Source organism: Taudactylus pleione, unplaced genomic scaffold (genome assembly GCF_031769625.1).
Source record: "Taudactylus pleione unplaced genomic scaffold, aTauple2 ptg000083l, whole genome shotgun sequence".
Classification (NCBI taxonomy): domain Eukaryota; kingdom Metazoa; phylum Chordata; class Amphibia; order Anura; family Myobatrachidae; genus Taudactylus; species Taudactylus pleione.
The window spans coordinates 13139043-13159913 of record NW_028284485.1 but is presented as its reverse complement, the minus strand read 5'-3'; the positions used below and the strand labels follow the sequence as shown (position 1 = coordinate 13159913).

Sequence of the window (20871 nt, the reverse complement as noted above, 5' to 3'; positions counted from 1 at the left end):
TGTCAATGGTGACAGTATCATATGCAGTGACAGTAGACATGTCAGAAATTGGTGCCGGGTCCTTCAGTCCAGACCAGATATCCAAACCAGCCCTTTACTTATGACATAAGTGCATGCTTGGCGCTGCTACTTTGATGATGCATGTGCGGCTACTGCAAACACAATTCACAAACACAGAAAAGAAGATTTTTTTATTTTTTTTGGAGCCCACTTTGGGAATTACACCACCCTTTAACAGACGAGCCAGCTGGGCCTTGATATATGACACAGGCACATGATTGGTGCTACTTTGTTGATGCACATACGGCTACAGTGCACACAATTCACAAACACAGAAAAGAAGAATTTTTTTTGGAGCGCACTTTGGGTGTTACTCCACCCTTAACAGACGAGCAGGCTGGCCCTTGATTTATGACACAGGCACATGCTTGGTGCTGCTACTTTGTTGATGCACATGCAGCTACAGTGCACACAATTCACAAACACAGAAAAGAAGAATTTTTCATTTTTTTGGAGCGCACTTTGGGGCTTATACCACCCTTTAACAGACAAGCCAGCCGGCCTGTGATTTATGACACAGGTGCACGCTTGGCACTACTTTGTTGATGCATGTGCGGCTGCAGCGTAAACAATTCACAGACACAGAAAAAAATATTTTGACATTTTTTGGAGCACACTTTTGGGGTTACAGCACCCTTTAATGGATGAGCCAGCTGGCCCTTGATTTATGACACAGGCGCATGCTTGGTGCTACTTTTTTGATGCATGAGTGGCTACTGTGCACACAATTCATGAACACAGAAAAAAATAATAGTTTTTTTTGCACTTGGGGGAGCACCCCTGATGGACAGATCACTCCATAGACAACACTACAGCACCCCTTTAGGAATACAACCTTTATGGGACACTGCACAACACAGTTCAGCCAGACCCTATGGACTGAGTGGACACAGCCCCTATCGACAACAGCAGCACAACACAGCCCAGCCAGCCCTAACTCCCACCCTCCCTCTTTACTGTCCACAGCCAGATTGCAAAATGGCACCAACACGGGGACCTTTTATAGCATCCAAAACCCCACAAGATCTGACAGAGCATTGATGATGTTTTGCCTCGATTTCAAATCCGAGTCAGGTGGGAAAATCCGAGCCTGGCTCGGATCCCGGCTCAGATCAAGGGGCCTCGGTGGGGTTCAGATTTCAGAAATCTGAACCAGTTCATCCTTAATTATTATAGTTCTGATTCTGTGAGGAGACCTGTAAAACATGCACATTTGGTAGCTCTTGAGGACCAGGGTTGGCTACCCCTGCCCTTAAATCATAAATCTTACGCTTATCCACATATCTGTGCTGGTTAAGTGGTACTTTGAGGCCACTAACTATGTTTTTTTATGTCCCTGTACAGTTTTGGAAATGCCTTTATAGAAGGTCAGCAGCCATGCTCAAAGATTAAACTATCGAAAGGACTGATGAAAATGTATCTAATTTTTTTGTAAATGCCTCCTCCCCTCCCCTTCTCCCTCATAAATTTTGATCGGAATCAAAAAACAAAATTAAATTTACTACCAATCAACCCTTCCTGTCCCTACCCTGCCTTCAACTACATACATACTCCAACTCCCTCAGGCCTCTCTTGAATAATAAAAGTGTTTCCTGATGTGTCATGTTTGAAGTTGAACTGCCATGTGTATGTGCTGCCCACTGCTGCAGCTTAGCTTAGTCAGCCAGCTATCATGGTTCAAACGTGGGGCCTATATCAGATGAAAAAAAATCAATATTGTGAGTTATGAGGTGATCAAAAATGATTGGAAATGAGTGGTAATAAATATTATTGAGGTTAATAATACTGTTAGGAAAAAAAGGCCCATTTTATGTGATTTTAGCTGTTTTTATGATTTTTTAAGGAAAGAATCAAAATTCAAAACCAAAACCGAAAAGCAAAAGACGGAGGTGAGGTTTTGGCAAAACCAATCCAGATCCAAAAAGAGGGGAGATCCAGATCCAAAACCAAAACATGAGGGTCAGTGCACATCTCTAATTGTAACAGCACAGGAATTTGAGTTAAACATGTATAGATGAAGCATAAAGAAACTTGGTGTGACGAAAAGCCGCAGCCACTGCATCGGAGTATTTTTTACACAGATTTAGACTCAGTCACACACAGATAAAATAATATTGCATATAAAATTGATCAGTGTAATAAAGCAAAATAGTTTAGTTATGAATTTAACACCAACTGTTTGTAACTAAGTCATAATTTTATAAGGAGTCTATTTACTAGTCTGTGTTAGGAGACAAATTGAACGGTGATATTGTACCAGCCAAATAGCTCCTAACTGCCATGTCACAGGCTGAGTTTGATAAATGGCAGTTAGGAGTTGATTGGCGTGTACCTTATTGCTGTTCACTTTATCTCCTATCACAGCTTAGTAAATAGACCCCTAAGAGTGTCAAGTTTTAATGAAGTAACTGACTAACTGTACATGGGTGGAATCTGCAATTAATGGTTTAAAAACAAAATATTTTTGCTGCATTATAGTAGTGCTGCATACTGTATGGCACAACTCTTTCAACACAACTTATCTAGTTATAACAAGGGCCAGTTAATATAGATGTATGTGAAATAACTACATACTGCACAGTAGCTTAAAAGAAGAGTTATAATACAACAAGTTACAGTATAGAATCAACAAAAAAGTTACAGTATAAACAAAAATTGTAAATGAGTATATACATTAGAAGAAAAAAAAATATTTATACTTCTAGTGACATTCTTTACAAGGATAAACAATACAATATTTCCACAGAAACATGACCGTCATTTAAAATATAGGGCTAAAATTACTGATCCTTTCATCTAGGCTGCAATACATACCCTATTTATTAGCACAGGCAATCTAGACTACCCCTTAGCTCCTCACTCTGCTGAAGCATTTTCTACATATAATAAATGACATTTCCTTTAGTTTTAGAAGGAGAAAATTCCAAATGAAAAATAATCAGAAAATCCCCATCTATGTTTAACTAAATTAACTCAACACTGCTTGATCCAATTCCCCTGAAAACAAATCTTGGCAATGTCTCCTTGCATGTTCATTTAAATGCAGATCATTTTTAATATTCAGAAGTTATTAGCATCTGAAATTAGAAAATTATAATGGGAATACTAATTAACTAATTTGGTGACTGCATCCATCAGTATAATACTGGACAAAAAAGTTTATTATGAAATGTGGCATTGGTGTTGTTTTTCATTGTTTTGTTTAAAGTATCTTTAGTATGTTCTCATTTTGAAATATTAAGTGTAAAAATTAACACTGAAATTTAATGAATGCAACAAGCATGCAAACTGTCAGAGAATAGGCAACAGTACAAGACAATAGTTAGCTCACAAATATCTGTTTACTAAGGAGTCACCAGCTCTTGATTAAAGAGTAGGGTGAGGGTTATGCATAGGTTTATGGTTGGAGTTAGGGTTAGGTTTAGTGTCAGGGTTTGGCTAAAATAAGTAAAAAAACATATACTGACATTCTAGTGTCAACATTTTATTAATTCAACCTAACAGTAAGTACGTATATATACGGGTTGTTGACCTTACATTCAAGTTCACATTCTGACTGTTGACATTCAGAATACCATCTAGTCATACCACACCCATATGGGTAAGGCTTGTTTTATTACAGTACATTGGGGATGGATTATTAGTCAGTAAACACTACAGGTGCATACACACCTGTCTATGCATTTACACTATCTGCACCTCCGTTGTGCTCTATCTTACTCCCAATCCCAACAGTTATGTGGTCTCCTAACTGTTCTAGTTCTTTACTACCTAACCAGCACCAATCTGTATTTCTCCATCTGTACCGCCCCCTGTCTCTCTGCATATGTGCCACTTTGTTTCCTTCCATCTGGACCACTACCTTCACCCCAGCCATGCCACTCTGTCTTCCACTCATCTGTGCCAGTCTTTCTTCCTCCATCTGCACCACTCTGTCTACCCCAACAGTGGCACTCTGTCTTCCCCTCACCTGCACCACTCTGTCTTCCCCCATCTGCACAAATTTGTCTTCCCCAATCCCCACTGATGTGTGTTCTCCCATTGTGCTAGTCTGTATTACCTCATGTATACCAATCTGTTTTACCCATCTGCAATGTTCTGTCTTCCTGCGTCCATGCCACTCTGTACCCCCCATCCACACTGCTCTGTTCTACCAAACCATGTCACTCTGTCTCCCCTGCATCTGCACTACTGTTTTCCACCAATCTGCATCTTTTTGTACCCCCCATCCACCTCACTATTTTCCACCCATCTTCATCACTTTGGCACCTCCCCAACTGTGCTGCTTATTCTCCCCCACACTTTTCACCTTTCTGTCTCCCCCATTCACACTGCTCTGTCTCTTCTCCCATCCAGCCCATACTTTTCCTATCTGTGCTACTCCATCTTCTGTTCAGACCTCAATTGCATAGAATGAATGTGTTTTCCAATGAGTACACAAATCTGTGAATTAACAGCTCCACCATTTTGTGAGTGACAGCAATATCACTCTATGAGAGTGCTGAATCTGCAGTTAACCACAGAGTGTGATGGCATACCATATCTGTATTGTGCAAGGAACATGTCCATTAAGGTGTCAGCCTTAATGATCATAATTTCACTGCTTTTTTAAGGTTGAGTGGCAGGAATTCAACAGGTTTTGTGAAATTTCAGAACTTGTCTAAACATACTTAATTGGACATGTGAAACCATAACGTTTTTTTTCTATTAAACTGCATTGCATTTTTCTGATTTATTAACCATCAGGGACAGGAGCAGCAAACTGTGCCACCTGCAGGGAATAAGGGCAAGAAAATGGTACACTAGTGCTGGTGGTGGAGGAGAAAGCACACAGGAGGTGTTTTGGGGGTGCAGTTCAGAGAAGGCTGAGGGGGAAGACTGCAGGTGTGCAGGGCAGTGGCAGCAGTGGGGCAGTGTACAGAGGTACCAGCTGGGGTGCATAGCAGTGGCAGCACTGGGGCAGTGCACAGGTTTAGCAGCAAAGGGACAGCAAGGCTCTTTTGTGATAATGGTCCCAGCCCTGAGCTGCTTCTAAGGCTCCTGCACAAGGAATGATGTGCTCATGATGTGATATCATGAACAATTTTCCTTGAACACTTCCAGAACACCAGGAATGATATCAGTGAGATCTCTCTATGCATCTGTGTAAAAAAATAAGTAAAAGTATATATAAAAAAAATTCATGCACCCCCCTGGAATCCCAGTACTGGTTGTGCTAAATACAGAGGACAAATGATGTAGATGTCCTCCATATGAGGAACAACCAGCACCAATCATTTCAGAACCAGTCCTGGTTGTCAAAATACATGGGACAAATAATGTAGGGGTCCCCTGTATTAAGCTCTGGGCTCTGAGCCAGGCCTGGTTCTGGAAATATAGGGGAAATATGTGTAGGGTCCCCATGTAATATCCAGAACCATAATATTTCAAGTAGGGGATTTCCACAGCCAATGGAGCCTTTCACCAGGTCCCCCAGCTGAAGCTTTACCCCAGACCACTAGTCAGCCCAGGACAGGGATTCCTGGGAAACTGGACACCCCCCAATAAAGAAATCCCCCTCTACAGGGAACCCCAGGCTGAGGCTGATGGCATAAAGTTATCTTTGGCACTCCTGAGCACTGTGTCCCAGGTTTAATGTGTAGTTTAGTGCATTTGTTGATAGTAAAAATATAATATTTTGCTATGGGACTGGCAACCAGGACTGGTTCTTAAAAGCCCAGTGCTGATAGTACTTTATATGGGGGACACCTACATCATTTGTCACCTGTACTTAGCACAACCAGTACTGGGTCTCGAGAACCCAGAGCTAGTTATATATTAGGGGGGTGCATGCATTTTCTTTTTGCAAAGGATTTATTTATTTTTTTAAACACAAAAGCAATGATGGATCTCTCAGACACTGTATGTGCTTCTGTGTTTTAATTATACACAGATGCAGGAATCATGGATCATCCTGATTCAAGCCTGCATCTGTTTATTGATAATGCCAGCTACCTTCCTTGGGTCCTGCAGCCTGCACCACCACCAGCATTGATGCCAGCTGCCTCCCCCTGTCCTGCAGCCTGCAAAACCACAACTAATGCCCGCTACTTTCCCATGGTCCCGGCCACATCTAACGCCTGCTTCCATCCCCTGAGTCCCGATGCCGCTTCCACCCACAAATGAAAGCCATCTTGGTGCACCCAAGTGAAGCCACTTTGAGTAAACCCCCATGCTGGAGGCACCTCTGAGGCTGCCCAACAAGATGAAGCTTTATATATATATATATATATATATATATATATATAGCGAACAAATGGACCGGCACTCTGCTGAACCATGGTTAAGTTGCTCCTGTGCCAGCTAACATGCATGAACATGCCAAGGAAAAAAGCGGCACTAGGAGTCTGTCAGCATAAATTTAATTGTGATCCTTCACAATGCCAATACCTATGTTTTGTTGCTATATGCGCCCCTTTGTCAAGGTAAAAAGAGTACAAGAAGCTAGAAAGTCCTTACCTTATATCCCAAAAGAAGCCTGCAGAAGTGCCTGAGCCCGGACGCCGCCCGGGACCCCAGGTGACGTCGCCGGAGTCCTGCACTGATGAATTGGCCGCGCTGCGTGACCCTGGTGGCCTAGGCAACCGGGACGCTGGTGCGAGAATGCGGCTGGTCGTCCTGGCAACAGGGAAGAGAAATAAAAGCACCTACGTGACACCAATGTATCAGTTAAAAGACAAGAGATAAGTTTAAAAGTTACAATGTAGAGGGCCTAATCGATAAGTGCATCTACAAAGCAAAACAATTACATACTTGACACCACACCATGAAAGTGCTGGTGAACAAAACTGCATTCAAAAAGGTAAATAAACATGCGAGCACATGACAGTATGCGTGGATAGAGACAGAAACTTATAGCGAACAGAGCATGAATGATATAAACAAGCATTATTAAGTAGAATTAAAGTGAGAACAGGTTGCTCAGGTATAGCAGAGTGCAACACATTAAATCCATGTGCACTGAAGCATGGGAAGGGGAAAGAGGGGAAAAACAGGTGGCACCACAAGGGAAGATCAGTTGAACACATTCCAAGCGATTTTCTCATTAAGTCTTGCTGGACTAATGGTGTTTAAATTAAAAATCCATTTTGCTTTGACTTGGAGCAGTCGTAAGGCCCTGTCGCCCCCTCTGATGGTCTTAGGTACTTGGTAGATGGCCATATTTTTGAAGTCCGAAAGGCTGTGCTTCTTCTTGTCAAAATGCCTGGCTACCGGTTGGTCGATGGTTTTGCCAGCAAGAGCCCCTTTGATGGCTGAACGATGTAGAGCCATGCGTTCCCTCATGGCTCTCATAGTCTCTCCGACAAAGAATAATTTGCAAGGGCAACTGATCAAATAAACAATGAAGAAGGAGGTACACATCAGGACATATCTGATGTGGAACAGATGATCTGAATGGGGGTGCGTGAAGGTTTGGCCGGTCATCATATGTTGACAGGTAGTTCATTTGAGGCATTTGTAGCACCCTGGTTGTTTGGATAAAAAATTCCTTGTGGGGGCATCCTGGTCCCCGCCGAAGATGGTGATATCGGCGTGAACTACAATATCTTTGATGTTCCTGCCCTGCATATAACAGGCTCGGGGTATTTTGCCTTTTAGAGAAGGAAGATCCCTGTCTCTGGTGACTATAGGCCAAAGTGCTTGAGTGGCCCGTTGAATGACCGCACTGGACGTGCTATATTGTCTCTTCCAAGGGATCAGTGTCTCAGAGTTCTTAACTTTCAGCTGAAATAGAGAATTTCTTGAGATGTTCAATACTTCCTCTTTCTGCTTTTGTAATAAAGAGGGATCATATCAACTATATAAAAATTTGCGCACAATCCCGTTCAGACTTGCTTCCAAATTGCTGCTCTCACTGGTGATCCAGGCCACCCTAATCATCTGTGATTTGGGGAGACCTTTCTTTAAGGCTTTTGGATGATGACTACTTGCCAGTAATAGGGTATTTTTGTCAGTTGGTTTAGAGTATACCCCTGTGGCAATGTGCCCATTAGTAATGGCAAGTAGTCATCATCCACCAGCCTTAAAGAAAGGTCTCCCCAAAACACAGATGATTAGGGTGGCCAGGATCACCAGTGAGAGCAGCAATTTGGAAGCAAGCCTGAATGGGAATGTGCGCCAATTTTTACATAGGGGATATGATCCCTCTTTATTACAAAAGCAGAAAGAGGAAGTACTGAACATCTCAAGAAATTCTCTATTTCAGCCCAAAGTTAAGAACTCTGAGACACTGATCCCTTGGAAGAGACAATATAGCATGTCCAGTGCGGTCTTTCAACGGGCAACTTGAGCACTTTGGCTTATAGTCACCAGTGACAGGGATCTTCCTTCTCTAAAAGGCAAAATACCCCTAGCCTGTTATATGCAGGGCAGGAACATCAAAGATATTGTAGTTCACGCCGATATCACCATCTTCGGCGGGGACCAGGATGCCCCCACAAGGAATTTTTTATCCAAACAACCAGGGTGCTACAAATGCCTCCAATGCACTACCTGTCAACATATGGTGACCGGCCAAACCTTCACACACCCCCATTCAGATCGTCTGTTCCACATCAGTTATGTCCTGACGTATACCTCCTCCTTCATTGTTTATTTGATCAGTTGCCCTTGCAATTTATTCTATGTCGGAAAGACTACCAGAACCACGAGGGAACACATGGCTCTACATCGTTCAGCCATCCAAGGGGCTCTTGCTGGCAAAACCATCGACCAACCGGTAGCCAGGCATTTTGACGAGAAGAAGCACAGCCTTTCGGACTTCAAAAATATGGCCATCTACCAAGTACCTAAGACCATCAGAGGGGGCAACAGGGCCTTATGACTGCTCCAAGTCAAAGCAAAATGGATTTTTAATTTAAACACCATTAGTCCGGCAGGACTTAATGAGAAAATCGCTTGGAATGTGTTCAACTGATCATCCCTTGTGGTGCCACCTATTTTTTCCCTCTTGCCCTTCCCATGCTTCAGTGCACATGGATTTCATGTGTTGCACTCTGCTATATATGAGAAACCTGTTCTCACTTTAATTCTACTTAATAATGCATGTTTATATCGTTCATGCTCTGTTCGCTATAAGTTTCTGTCTTTATCCAAGCATACTGTCATGTGCTTGCATGTTTATTTATCTTTTTGAATGCAGTTTTGTTCACCAGCACTGCTTCATGGTGCGGTGTAACATAACAGCATTCAAGTATGTAATCGTTTTGATTTGTAGATGCACTTATCGATTAGGCCCTCTACTTTGTAACTTTTAAACTTATCTCTTGTCTTTTAACTGATACATTGGTGTCACGTAGGTGCTTTTCTTTCTCTTCCCTGTTGGCATGAACCAGCCACGTTGTCGCGCCTGCGTCCCGGTTACCTAGGCCACCAGGGTCATGCAGTGCAGCCACATCATCAGTGCGGGACTCCGACGACGTCACATGGGGTCCTGGGCGGCATCTGGGCTAAGGCACTTCGGCGGGCTTCTTTTGGGATATAAGGTAAGGACTTTCTAGCTTCTTGTACTCTTTTTACCTTGACAAAGGGGCGCATATAGCCCCGAAATGTTGGTATTGGCATTGTGAAGGATCACAATTAAATTTTTGCTGACAGACTCCTAGTGCCACATTTTTCCTTGGTATATATATATATATATATATATATATATATATAATGGTGTAATTGTAAGGTAATACCTGAACCCCAAAAGCTACTAGCATGGAACAATTGCTAGCTAATAATACAAACCCCAAGTCTAAATTCACCCTGTACCTGACTTATGCCTTCCCAATAATTCACCATAGAGAACAGCAGAAAAGTGGTCCAAACTGAGAGTGTCAGAAAAAACTGACAGTTGGAAATTTAGATTGTTCCCAAATCCTCAGGTTTTTTCCCCTGAAATTTGGCCTGCAGTACCGAGCAAAAGTTTTACCCATCCATGTTAAATTTCAGCTCGGTATCTCCAATAGCTTTTGAGTTGTAGCCCCTTGAACATCATGATCCCCCTTTAGGAGTTCTCTATGGGAGAATGCCATTTTTTTTAATTCAGCCATGATTGTGCACTTATAATATATATTGATATGTTTGTGCATATATACACCAGCTTATGTACCCAGGTTCATCCAGGCAGACCTTAGATACAATGGCGCTTGAAAGTTTTTGAATCCTTCAGAATTTTCTGTCCTAATAGTAGATAAAGAGTACAAAATTGTTCTCGGTGGAATGAGATAAGTTTCTTGGATACAAATATGTTAATCAAGCTAAACAAAGAATTATCAGTTAAAAATACATTTGTTACAAAGTAAAAGTAAAATATTAATGTTTAACTTGCTTCTCAGATCATCTATTCAGAACATAAATGGCTTTCTTCCGGGAGCCCCTGTAACACTTTGGAGCTGGAATCTCATACATCGAGCAATAGGCTGCCTCTATACTGACAGATGACAGCTTATATAGGAAATAAAACTCCTACATCAGCATTTTAACAAGTATAAAGGTCATGTTTGGAAAAATACATAAATATTAATAGACAGTAGGGGCACTGTTGCCCCAATTATGAATGTTGGAAATCTCACCAACAACCTTGTTTATTTTGTATGTACTCAGATAAGATGAAGGTAAGACCATATTGACTCAGGATTAATTATGTCTGGTCACAGAGAACTTTGTCCTTTTCTTAGGTTCTTTCTGTCAAAAACATCTTATGCCATTATCTATTGCCTGATACATTTATAAAATCACTAAACACAATATGGCTTTCAGCAACCAATTTCTGCACTCCCATTATAAAATTCAAACAAATCAAATTTTATTGAGGAAAATAATCCAATATCATATATCTGTGAGTAACAAAAATATGAACCTTTGCTATTAGTATCTGGTATGACCCCCATGTGCAGCAATAACTGCTTTTAAACATTTCCGGAAGTTGTTGATTAGTCCTGAACATCAGCTTGGAGTAATTTTACCCCATTCCTCCATACAAAACAATTTCTACTCTGTTACAGTTTGTTGGTGGGTTACCTACCATGAACTTCTCTCTTCAGGTCCATCCAATACATTTCGATTCGATCAAGGTCAGTACTTTGACTTGGCCATTCCAAAACTTTACATTTATTCTTCTTTAACCATTCTTTGGTCGAATTACTTGTGTGCTTTAGGTCATTATCTTGCTGCTGTCAGGGCTCAGCTGGGGATCTGCTCTCGCTTACCATCCCGCCGGCTTCCCCTGACATCCCGGGCAGTTGGGCAGCTGGCGCAGTGGTGGGGAGAAGCTGAGCATTCTCCCCGCATGCATTGGCTTCCGGGTGGGCTGGTGTCTGGGATCACAACTCAGGTTATGGGCACCACCTTGACAGTCGGCCCATGTGACAGTATCTCCATCCAAGGATAGGTGAGTGATCAGCTGACACTGTGCATCTATCAAAGGGTTCCCCTGGCTATATAACTGCCCCACAGGTTACAGGAAGTTGCCTGAACAATGCTTGTCTCCTAGTGTGCTATAGTTGAGTTCCCGGTCCAGCTTTCTAACCATCGTTACAGCAGCAGTGTATACAATTTCTACCTGTGTGCCTCCCATCTCTGGTGAAAATCTGTGCAGCAGTGTATACCATCTCTACCTGTGTGCCTCCCATCTCTGGTGAATATCCGTGCAGCAGTGTATACCATCTCTACCTGCGTGCCTCCCATCTCTGGTGAATATCCGTGCAGCACTGTATACCATCTCTACCTGTGTTCCTTTCATCTCTGGTGATTCCTCATGTATCCGTGAGTCCATCTCCACTTGAATATCTTCTTAACTAGTGATCGAGATGTCAATGGGTTATTACACCACACTGTTAGGATTGTGCCTACCCAGGCATATTCTCTCGGGGCCATGGTTGTTGTGTTTCTATTCCCATGGGGCTTGGGTACCTGGCCAAAGGACCATGACCTGCTCACAGGGTGCAGCGAAGCCGAAATCCCACTTGGAGGGGTCACTGGCAAAGACCATCCTGTGGGTTAGACTCCGCACCTTTGCCCAGGTCTTGCCGACACTCAAAACCTGTGGATGAGTAGAACATTTAACCAGGCCCCCGTCTCTGCTTCTTTCTGCAACCAAGTCCCACAAAGTCCCACATTCCCATCTCAGATGTGACAGTTTGTTCAGGCCAAATGGAGGCTGCGGGGTCCCAAGGATACAAGAGTTGACCTCTCGGATGGACAGCAAAGATGTGGCCCAACAACAAGTGGCTAAGTACTTACAGGAGCTCTTGAGGCAACTGGTTTCTATTCAAACGAATTTGGATTCTATTCTTCTGGCTCCTCCGTCTACAGCCCCTGCACCCTCTCCTCTGGTTCCTACATCCAGTTGCTCCAATACTCAAACCCCGACTCCAGTTGGCAACCTTGGAGAGGTTTGACGGCGATCCTAGGTGGTGCCGAGGATTCATTAATCAATGCAAGATCCAATTTGAATGTCTTCCCCTGAATTTTCCCACGTTTCGGGCGAAAGAGTCATATGTGATCTCACTGTTAACAGGGGCAGGATTTGATTGGGTCTTCCCTCTATTGCAACGGGCCGACCCCATCATATCTACCTATGAAGAATTTGTCTTGGCATTTAAGAGAATTTTTGACGAGCCAGATCACTCTGCGTCAGCATCTTCTGATCTACTTTGTGTGCGTCAGGGTACTCGATCCATAGGACAGTTTGTTGTTCAGTTTCAGACCCTGGCATCTGAATTAAAATGGAATGAGGAGGCCCCCAAGGCATTCTTCCTTCATGGACTTTCTGAGAGGATGAAGGATGAACTTGCCTCCAGGGATATGCCAGAATTTTTCGCTGATGTTATTTCTCTCTGCATCAAAATTGACCTTCGTCACCGGGAGCGGTGGGCTAGTAGGGGAAAAGGTGAACTTTTACCAGCTCGTTCTTCATCTGCAAATCTTCCTATGCCCACTTCAGCTAGTGAGGAGGAACTGATGCAAGTCAATAGGACCAAACTCACCCCAGCAGAACGTAATAGATGTTTCCAGAATAAATTGTGTATCTACTGCGCTGCACCTAACCACATTTTGAAGAATTGTCCTCTGCTTGCGGGAAATGCGAGACCCTGACTGAAGTAGGGAGCATTCAGTTGGGGGTCATTCTCAAGCCATCCCAAATATTGGATAGTCTTCTACTAGTGTCGCTTTCCCATAATTCCAGGACAAGAAGGATCCAAGCCTTAATTGATTCTGGGGCCGCTGGTAATTTTATTTCAGAAAAGTTGATTCACACTTTAGGTGTCCCAGTCATCCCCGTACCTAATTAGTTGCTACTCTCTGGTTAAGATGGTAAAACTATGGTGGGGCCCCCCATTTCTTCTCTCTCCCATCCTGTGGCTGTCTGAATTGGTTGTTTGCACAAGGAAATGCTGGAATTTTTTGTATTGCCCGAATCCTCCTTTGAGCTAGTATTAGGATTGCCCTGGTTGAAAAGACACAATCCTGTCTTCGATTGAGATAAGATGCTAATCCTATCCTGGGGTTCACATTGTTTTCAAAATTGCTTGATAAAAGGTCATTCCTGTATGTAACCAAGCAACAGTTACTAACTGTGGAGAAATCCTTCTGCCCTGAGTCTTCAAGACACCCCTCTCAACCTTGTTTGCCTGAGGTCTATCAAGATTTTGCTGACATATTCTGTGAACAAGCAGTGGATAAACTTCCTCCACATCGACCATGGGATTGAACAATCGATTTACTTCCTGGGAAAAGTCCTCCACGTAGTCGTGTTTACACCTTTTCTGTTCCAGGGACCACTGCCATGGAAGAATACATAAAGGAAAACCTTGCTAAAGGGTTTATCTGGCCATCTTCTTCTCCTGCAGGGGCAGGTTTCTTTTTTGTAGGGAAAAAAGATGGAGGGCTCCGTCCTTGTATAGATTATTGAGGCTTAAACCAAATCACCATAAAAACCAGTACCCCTTACCTTTAATCTCCAAACTTTTTGACAAAGTCCGAGGAGCTCAGGTCTTCACCAAGCTAGATCTATGTGGCGCTTATAACTTGATTCAAATTAAAGCTGGAGACAAGTGGAATACCACGTTTAATACCAGAGACGGGCACATTGAGTACCTTGTAATGCCCTTCGGTCTTTGCAATGCACCAGCTATATTTCAAGGTTATGTTAATGAGATCTTCTGGGATATTCCTCATAAATTTGTTGTGATTTATCTCGATGATATTTTAATTTTTCCAGAGATTTACAAGACCATCGTCATAATGTACGGGAGGTATTGTCCTGCCTTCATGATCATCACCTTTTTGGAAAGCTTTCCACATGTATTTTTGATCAAACTTCGGTACCTTTCTTGGGACATATATTCTCTGGAAAAAGTCTTCAGATGGACCCTGACAAATTAAAAGCGATTTCTGACTGGCCTCTGCCTACTTCATTAAAGGCCACCCAGCAGTTTTTAGGATTTGCAAACTATAATAGGAGGTTTATCCCACACTTTTCTAAGTTGGTGGCACCCATTACCTCTCTCACAAGAAAAGGAGCCAAGTAATCTAATTGGTCTGTTTCAGCAGTACCTTTCTCCAGAGCCCCAAACCTCTGCCAGCCTCAAATAGACAAACCATTCAGTGAAGAGGTGGATGCATCCTCTGATGGAGTATGGGTGGTATTATCTCAAATTGCCGAAGATGAGAAAACCCATCCCTGTGGATTCTTCTCCTGTAAATTTTCTCCTGCAGAAAGGAATTATATTATAGGCAACCAAGAACTTTTAGCTATGCATTTAGCCTTGGATGAATGGTGGTATCTCCTTGAAGGGGCTAAATTTCCAGTCACGATTATTACAGACCATAAGAATCTGATCTATCTTCAAACTGCACATCAGTTGAATGCCAGACAGGCTCGAAGGTCATTTTTTTAATGTTTAATTTAAAGCTTCAGTTTTGTCCAGGTGTGTTGAACAAAAAAGCCGATGCATTATCACACTCTTTTATGACCAAGTTGGAGGAGGAGGAGTACTCTCAAGTTTGCTCCATTCTCGACCCAATTGTTTTTGCTCCCACTCATGTAGTGTCTCCACCACCTGGGAAAATTTTTGTGCCCTCTAATTTACATAAAATATTATTGGTTTGGGCTCATGCATCATTGTTTGCTGGTCACACCGGAATCACCAAGCCCTATAAATTTCTACTTCGATCCTACTGGTGGCCTACCATGAAGAAGGATGTCAGAGAATTTGTCCTATCAGAGAATGTCAGAGAATTTGTGTTAAATGCGCCCAACATAAGACACCTCGTAGGAAGATGATTGGTCCTCTATACCCCTTACCAATTCCAGCTGATCCATGGACCAACATTTCAATGGATTTCATTTCTGAACTACCTCGATGCAAGGGGCATAACACAGTATGGGTAGTCGTGGATCGCTTTTCTAAAGTGGCACACTTTATTCCACTGGTTGGTCTTCCTTCAGCTCCTCAATTGGCAAACATTTTTATTCGAGATATTTTCAGATTGCACGCCTTCCAAAGGAAATAGTCTCTGACCGAGGTTTTCCATTTATAGCCAAATTCTGGAGAGCCCTGTGCAATACATGTGGAATTAAACTGAAGTTTTCCTTGGCCTACCACCCACAGACAAATGGTCAAACTGAAAGGGTTAATCAAGAGCTGGAGACCTTCATTAGGCTCTTTGTGTCATCCTTCCAGGATGATTGCGTAGACCTTAAAGATACTGGATTTACACCTCTATACGCTTCTGCCTATACTTTCTAAATCCTGCTTATACCTTCTAAAATTGTCGCTATTTGCGTATGCAGTCATACAGTAAATAAATGCCTTCAGACTTTAAAATGTGTTTCCAATGCACAAAGGTTATTATTCAACATAAAAACAGTAAGTTACACACTGTGATCTAAAGACAATTTAGCGCAAAGAAATCATGCAGACCCAAGGTACAGTTATACATACGCATGCGCTCTGGCACCAGTTACCGGTATCTACTAGAAACCTCCATCAACAGCATCAGCAAGAAGACTCCCGAATGGGGTCTGAGAGCACATATATACCCTTACAGGGATAGGCAATACAACAGGCAAGTTTGGCATAATTCCATTGGTTCTCTGTCATGGTGCTTCTGTTACAGGACATTTAACAGGTCGATTCAAATGGACACAGGTCAGCCTCCTACAGCCTTTTGTCTCCTTGTTCCCCCTGCATGTAAATCTAAGCTGCTAACATTACAAAGTACATTTTAGTGTTTTAACTCTCTACAGTCCATAAGTTGCGAACACATGTTGATATCTTCTCACCGATGACACCGGAAATCTGTTGAAACAGAGTAGATCAGTACAACACCAAACATGGTCTGCTTATCATGTACTAAACCTTAGATATCAAATAGTCTTTATTTCACAACATTAGTAATAAATGAATACATCTTGAATATTACACTTTTAAGCTATGGAACCTTTTATGTTAGTGTGCAGTGTGTAAGTCTATCTATGATGGATAATATATATATATATATATATATATATATATACACACATACCATACCCTTCCAACACGTGTTTATTTTAAAACTACTATGCAAGGGTTATGAGCAGTGAGTTTCACTCTCAAACAAGGTGGAGACCCCCGGCTGTCTGCTTTCTGCTGGTGCCTTCCTGTCTGACAGTGAATTCAAAAGTTATTTTCTGCCTATTTAGGATACCTGTGTCAGTTCTTTTCAAGCAGATTTCTTACCATTGTTCATTCAGACAAATTCAATTGTGATCAGTGTATGGGCAATTTTTCAATTTCCACAGCTACACCTGTCCACATGTGGGGTCTCTCCATTTTCTGTACATGGAAAAACACCCACAGTATCCTGGTGTATTGTTTTTCTAAATACTTTTCTCAGGAAGCTGTTTTACTAAACTCTGTGTGAATACTGTGTTTGTTATGGTATTTTTTTATGCAAGGTTGTCCTTAGATACATCAGGGTATGGTTTCTGAAAGGATTATTAAAACATTGCCATATGTACTTAGCTCGTGAGTTGTAACTTAAAATGGCACTGGGTGATCAGTTACAAAATGGCATTTTGCAGATACTGATTGTAAACAGATTCTGCCTCAGCCGATTATCCAGCTTTGACAACCTCCTACCATGGGCAAAGTTTTCTCACAATTATAAGTACCACTCTTCCTCTAAATCCACTCCTTTTTTACGGTCTTTGGAAGAAACCCTCGAGTTCCAGGTTTCCAAAAGCTCCCATCTATGGATGTTCCAGCAGTAAACAAAGATATACAATATTTTACAGTTTTGTGGAGTAAGATTCATAAATTATTAAAACAATCCTCTAAAAATTACAAGAAATTTGCGGACAGGAGACGATTGGCTGTTCCACTGCTGAGAGTTGGGGACAGGGTTTGGTTTTCCTCCAAGAATATTCAGTTAAGAGTACCATCTACTAAACTCGCCCCACGCTTTATTGGGCCATATCGTGTCCTCATGGTGATCAGTCCAGTAGCTTATAAATTGGAACTTCCTCCTCAAATGAAGATTTTAAATACTTTTCACGTTTCTCTCTTACGACATCTGGTGCTTAACCGTTTTCCCCTCACCTGTGTAGAAATACAATCCCTCACTCACACCTGGATTAACTTATTCCACTCCCTCACCTCTGGAATAACACTTTACCACTGCTAACTTTTATTGTAACACATTCCCCTCCCTCACCTGTGTTGTAACACATTCCCTTACCTAACCCCACATTAACACATTTTACACTCCCCTCCCTCACCTGTGTAGTAATTCTATTTTCCTCCCTCACCTGTGTAGTTAAACATTCCCCTCCCTCACCTGTGTAGTAACACACAGCCCTTCCATACCTTTGTAGTAACACATTTCCCCCCCACCTGTTTAGTAACACATTTCCCTCTCACTGCTGTTGTAAAGCCGGATACACACTGGCCAACATATTGGCCATTCAATTGAATGGTAAATATATTGTGTGTGCATCTGCCACTGTTCACATACTATATGTCGGTGAATAACATATTTTATAGACATTTCACTTTGACTGTGCTGCACAGCCGATTGCTTGTATACTTGCTGCAAAGGCTGCTGGGGAGGGGGCAGTGATGCAACCCCCAGCCAGTGTGTCCCCTGCCAGATGACAGTGATGGTGTTTCAGTGTGTATGAACAGCCATCATCTGCAGATTTATTGTATCTTTCAGGTGTGTACACAGCTTTATGCATTTTCATCTCTCATCTCTATAGTAACACATTCGACTCAATCGCCGGTGTTGTAACTTATTCTCTTCATTCACCCCATAGTAACACATTTGACATTCCCCTCCCTCACCTGTGTGCTAACACATTTTCCTCTCTCCCCTATGTAGTAACACATTCCACTACATCATCTGTTTGGTATCACATTCCCCTACCTCACCTCTATAACACATTCCCCTTTCACTGCTGTTGTTATACATTTTCCTCACTGACCTCTGTAGTAACACATTCTATTGCCACACTATTCATATATTGGAGCCACACCAGCTGCCAGTAATGTTCTGAAGCACTTGGGATGACAGTTGGTGTTTGAATATGAACTGTGTTACAGCCACAATGAGACAGTCAAGCAGGACACTGCACAGGAGAAGGAAACATTTTAGCCCTTTTCACCCCCTTAGGAGATGAATTTAAAAAATACAGTGGGTGCCAGGAGGCCAGTATGCTCACATACAGTTAGGCAGGGAGGACCACAAATCTCTAAGACATTTTGTGTGAAGCTATAGAAGCCATACTATTATTTTTTATACCTGTGAGTGGCATATTTGAGACTTTTGAGACTGTGTTACATTTGCAGACTAGCAGCAATTTTAGTCAGGGTTCAAGAAATGAGTTAGTGCCCTGAATAAGAACTAGGTATTTGGTATTTTTGTTCCTGAATGCTGACAGTAAAGTTCCATTTATTTCAATTTAAACCTGAAAATCTGCATGTGGACCATTATTCTGCACCTAGGCCCTGTACCACTGACCCATCTACTGAGCTAATTACCATATATATATATATATATATATATATATATATATATAAAATTAATTAGACAAGCCATGTTAATAATAATTCTTGGGGTATACACAGACATTTTTTCATCAGATCCACAAGTATCACTTTACTTGAGCTTAGTTTCTCTCATAAATAATGTGGCTACCCAATTCTTCCACTCCTACCAATCAACAAATATATACAGTAGGTAGGACATGCAAGCAACAGCAAATTTTCAGTTCCACATAAATGCACCCACATGTAATAAATTGAGTATTAATTGCAAAATAAGAAAACTCAAAAGAAAAAACCTTTAGTGCAAAACCCTTCAGTTAAGCGCTAAATCATATAGACATAAGACAAAAATAACCCACTTCAAAGTGCAACCTGATGGCTGCCAAATTCGAAACAAAGACTCCTAGTGTCCACCCAACACTAAATACATACAGGAAAATGAAAAAAGGGAGTCCTCTGATATCAGCACCCAGATATAGCAATGAATTCATCAATAAATCCAGTATATGTCTGGAGACCAACCAAATCCCCTTCTTTCTCCTTATGCTTTCTTCTGTTGATGTTTCAGAAGTGCATGAGGACAAAAAAAGAGAGAGAAGAGAAGGAGGAACAATTTGTTGGTCCTTTTTCTCAAAACTGTGTGGCAAGTATACTTTAGCTCGATAGATATCTTTAATGCGTACCCTAACTCACATTAGTAAGTGGGTAGGCAATTTCTAAAAGGTATCTTTAATTCTCTATTATGCCATCTGTCCCAGCAACAGTTAAACCGATGAGCAAAGTTGATAAACATACCATGCTCACGTCAGTTGCAAGATGTTCTTTCATATAAAGGTTTCTTTTCCATATGCACAGGAATGGATCTGAGATGGAAGTGAATCAATAAGTATTTATTTCTAAAAAAGCTTAGACAGCTTTACATCAAAAGTTAAAATAACAGGTAAAATCCCATAAAACATAGAATCTTCCAACACATTTCTACGCGCAGGTTTTTATCAAGGCATCATGAACAACCACCTCAGATCGACCTTAAAAACTCTCCCCTCCATCACCATTTGAAAGGGTGGGGTCTGCAATCATAACAATCTTACATCATATTTTTCACCAAATGAATTGACTTAACCCACCTTATATACTCGGTGCGATACATGCAACCCACCTCTATTGATATAAGGTGTCAGCTCGTATGTAAATCCCTTAAGGGACGTTTAAACAAGATGCGTTCCATGATTCGGAATGCACCCACTTCCGCCGGAAGGGTCCCAATCACCCGGAGATCCAAACCTCAAGCAATCACATAGCGCTACTTTACCTGGAATGCATCGTCACCCACCGGAAGAGATCTCTGGACCCATGTGACTCAAGGACGGACCTCTCTGGATATCCATACTTCTGCATTCCACTTACCAGAATGCTTACCGGAAGTCGGGGTCTATAAACAACCCACATAGGAGGACTTGACTTCTAACAGACTTATTTTACTTCCACGTTCCACCTTTGGAATGCAAATAGGAAGTGGAGTGAATGTTATGTGAAGAATCATTACCATTCAAGTGAGAAACCATTTTATTTCAAAATTAGAGTTGAGCTCCTTGGGTTCAAGGGTGCCCAACTCGAAGATTGCCCGCATTTCAGCCCTAGCTAGTCTAGACTCTTCATCACTCTTCCTCCATATATTAGAAACTTGGAGGATACCACAAAAGAGGACTAGATGGGCAGGATTACGATCATGTACACTATCAAAATGCGCAGA

The 20871-nt window shown here is 41.9% G+C and overlaps 1 pseudogene; it reads right to left on the bottom strand.

Moving 5' to 3' along the window:
• LOC148532147 (uncharacterized) overlaps positions 1 to 15412 on the bottom strand; it is a 28687-nt pseudogene extending 13275 nt beyond the window's left edge.
• Positions 15413 to 20871: the final 5459 nt, after the last annotated feature.